Genomic DNA, 4,385 nt, shown 5'->3' with positions numbered 1-4,385 from the left:
CGCTGGCCTTTGTCTTCATTTGTCTTCACTATGGATTCTCTTAATGACTTATGGCCCTGGGTATACAGGTGGTCCTCGACTTACGATGACAATTGAGCCCCAAATTCCCATCGCTAAGCGAGGCAGTTATTCAGTCAGCTTTGCCCCATTTTACAAACTCTCTTTCCACAGTCAATAAGTGAGTCACTGCCACGTTAAGCTAGCAACATGGTTGTTAAGTGAATCGGGCTTCCCCGTTGCTTGTCAGAAGGGGGAAAAGGTGAACACACCACCCCGGGACACTGCAACCGTCATAAATATGAGTCAGTTGCCAAGCGTCCGGATTTAGATCACTTGGGGATGCCCCAATGGTCGTTAAGTGTGAAAAACAGTCACATTTTTCACTGCCACTGTAACTTCAAATGGTCACTAAATGAACCATTGTAAGTTGGGGGACACCTGTAACTTTGATTAGTTTTGAGAAGTCCTCAGCTTGGTAGTTTGCTTGCAGGTGTTTCATTGCCCAACTAACTCACATCATGTTGTGGTTAGCCGGCAGCAGGTGTGGATAGCTGAGGAGAGCGAGGACTCAGATGAGGGGCCAGGACCATGAGGGAGTGGACTGCTGCCTTCAGAGATTGTGGGGGCTGGCAGCAGCGATGAGGAGGTTCCCGAGGAGCCTGTGCCCAGTGCGCATGCACGCAGGGCTGCTCGCAGGAAAGAGCAGCTGCAGCAGCACGGGCGACTCGGGAGTAAGGCTGCAAGGTAATGGCCCCTCCTTCAAGAAGATAAAAGCCAGCTGTGAATTGGACGTTCTTTGCAGGAAGCAAAGACGTTTTGAAACTCAGCCTCGTGGGCATTGCAGTATCTTAAGCTGGTTTTTTGAAGATTCTTGTGTTGTAAAATATTTCTTATCTGCGATTCTTGGCAGCTTCGCACAGTTTTGGCGAGGTTTGTGCTTATCAAAGTTAATTAGTCTGCAGCAGCCTTTTAACCAGGGATTCATAAGAATCATTAACAGCTTTCCTGTTCCCTTTGGTTCGTGTTTGTTTTATTGGACAAGGGTTTGGGTCAGAACACCTCACCAGTGCTAACAGACACGTAGAGACAAGTCACATTTACACACCATTCAAAAGAGACCATAGAAAAGCCAACAAGAAAAGACATCCTCTCCAGCAGCCAATAGATAAGCAGGGATTAACACCAGACAAACAAGCAAGCAAGCAAGCAGAAAACAATACCCCAATCAACCAAGTCCACAGAGCACCAAGAACGCCCATCAGTCAACCCTGAGCTGTAGAGATTCGTGGATTGATGGATTGATAAAATTTATTTGCTACCCATCCTGTATCCAACAATGACCTTCTACTGATTAATTTTATGTGCGGCTTAGTAAATGGAGGGAAGATATCTGGTTTGCCGAATTCTAACCAAGTTGGAAGAAATTGGAAGGACTTATTAGATGAACATAAATCAACGCAGTTGTGTCCCAACAACCATGTCCATCTGTGTCTGCCTTCAGATGGCTACGCTGGCTTAAAAATGAGGTCCTTCCCCCAGATCTTTGGGGTGGGGGTGTGGAGACCATGGGGGAAAAGCCCCAGATATGGAAGCAAAAGGAATATTCAAATTATGGCTGGTAAGATCCAGAAGGATGACTCTGGAAGAATGCAGAAGTGCTGATCGGTTCATTGCTCTCAGACCAACAGCGGCATCAGGAATTTTTCAGATATTTTACTTGGCTGCACCAGAAGCTTAACAGAGGGATGATAACAGATAACGTCACAAATAACAACCCTAAAATATCAGAGAGAATAGAATAGAATAGAATTAGAATAGTATTAAATAGAATAGAATAAAATTAGAATAGAATAGAATTAAATAATAGAATAGAATTTGAAAATAGGAATAGAATAGAAAATAGGAATAGAATTAAACAGAATAGAATAGAATTAGAAAGAATAGAATAGAAAATAGGAATAGAATAGAATAGAATTAGAATGAATAGAATAGAAAATACGAATAGAATAGAATAGAATAGAATTAGAAAGAATAGAATAGAAAATAGGAATAGAATAGAATATAGGAATAGAATAGAATAGAAGTAGAAAGAATAGAATAGAAAATAGAATAGAATAGAATAAAATAGAATAGAATAGAATTCTTTATTGGCCAAGTGTGATGGGACACACAAGGAATTTGTCTTCAGTTCATAAGCTCTCAGTGTACATAAAAGCTATAATCATAGTTGTCATAAAACACATTCATAGTGAAACATAAGATAAAACATTTAGTGATAGTCTTTCTATATTAAATAAGCAATCAACATAAAGATACAAGCAACAAAGTTATAGTCCTAAATAGAAAAGGAGATACAAGCTTTGTTGCTTGTATCTCTACGATTTATATTGTTTTATTGAGTTTCCTAGTATGATTTATGTAGCTTTAATATCACCACCTCTGGATTGGTAGGCCCTTGAAATCATACACTTGAAAACCCTTTAGGACCGTATTTATCGACAGCAGCCTGAACCTGTGTGGACTTCAACTCCCAGAATTCCCAAAGCTGTCGGGGGGAATTCTGGGAGTTGAAGTCTGCCTGGCTTAAAGTTGCCAAGGGGCTTTAGAAAGTATACAGTGATGGAAACAGTACTCTAGTGCCCTCTAGTGTCCAAAAGCGAGAGTTACAAAATCCTTTTTTGCCGGAGAAATAGAAAATAAAATAAAATAAATCAGAAACAGCTCCAGGATGCATGTGCCTAACAGGAAACGGGCTGCTCCTGAGGAAAGAGGATTCTGGGAGTTGGAGTGCATCTGAGACTGGTTGAGGAACTCTGGGAGTGGAAGTCCGGGCATTTTTAAAGTTACAAAGACGGAGAAATCCGTTTTCGAAGGTCAAGTGCCAGGATGGCCGAAGTGTATAAAACACACACACAAAAACCAGGTGTGGACGGCTGAGGTCTCGGAGAGTGAGGACTCAGATGAGGGGTCTGCGTGTGATGCAGGGATGGGGCCAGGACCATCAGGAAGCGGAGTGCTGCTTTCGGAGGTTGTGGAGGCTGGCAGCAGTGAGGAAGAGCACCCCGAGGAGCCTGTGCCAAGTGCGCCTGCGCGCAGGGCTACTCGAAGGAAAGAGCAGCTGCAGCAACGCGGGCAACTCAGGAGTAAGGCTGCAAGGTGATAGTCCCTCCCTTAAGGGATAAAAGCCAGCCCTCAGAGGTGGGATTCTTTGCAGGAAGCAAAGAAGTTCTTGCCCTTCAAGCCTCGTGGACGTTCGGAATGTCTTGGTTGGTGTTTGGAGACTCTTTGTGTTCGAACTATTTCTTAGCAACTTTATCTAGCGTTCTTGGCAGCCTTGCACAACCTTGGCAAGGCTCGTTCTTATCTGGGACAATTAGTTTTAATAGTGTTTTTACTGCGAATGAACAGAATTCACAGAGAAGCATTTAAAAGGGTTTGCTTTTCTCTCTGTTTGGCGTTTGTTTGTTCTGAACCAGGCTTGGGTCGGGACACTTTTATCTCTGACCTATGCCAGGCCCACCCCCCGCGGGTTCACTCCCCTGTAAAGCAAAGCTTCTCTTCTGCAGAAAACAAATTTTAAAAAAGTAGAACAGAACAACAGAGAGACTGAGTTGGAAGGGGCCTTGGAGGTCTTGTAGTCCAACCCCCTCCTCAAGCAGGAGACTTTATACCATTTCAGACCAGTGGCTGCCCAACCTCTGTTGTAAATAGGTTATATTTTAATGCAAGCATTCGCATGCAGCACAGTTCCGGCAAAGCCACCTGCCTCTGAATCGGCTGCTTCCAAAGAGAGATTTCATTAGGACTCTGCTTGATAAGGCAAATTCGGTATGGGCCGTAGATTTGGAACATTTCAAACATGGCACATCTGCCCTAGGAGAAAAGTGTGTGTGTGTGTGTGTGTGTGTGTGAGAGAGAGAGAGAGAGGGAGGGAGGAGAGAAAAAAGAGACAGAGGGAAAGAGAGGAAAAGGAAAAAGAGAGAAAAAGAGAAGGAAAAGAGAAAGACAGGAAAAGAGAGGAAAAGAAGGAGAGAGAGAAATAGAAAAAGAGAAAGAAAAGAAGGAAAAAGTGAGGAAAAGTGAGGAAAAGAGAGACAGAGCAAGAAAAAAAGAGAGAGAGAGAGGAAAAAAAGAGCAAAAGAGACAAGAAAGGAGAGAGAGAGAGAGAGGAGACAGACAGACAGACAGAGATGCTGAGCCAGGAGATTTGGGATTCAAAGCATCTGTTTATGTCACATGAGTTGGGTGGGAATTTTCCACTGGGGGAAAAAAGAAATCAAACCGTTAACCATTAACCAACCTGACGTGGCTGGAAAAATCTTTTCTTGCAGCAGAGAGAGATTTTCTCATCATTAATCAAGACCGTCTTGAGAGACCTTGGAAAT

Source organism: Pseudonaja textilis, chromosome 5 (assembly GCF_049901715.1).
Source record: "Pseudonaja textilis isolate UNSWEBS1 chromosome 5, rPseTex1.2, whole genome shotgun sequence".
NCBI lineage: Eukaryota > Metazoa > Chordata > Lepidosauria > Squamata > Elapidae > Pseudonaja > Pseudonaja textilis.
This window is presented reverse-complemented; position numbering follows the sequence as displayed.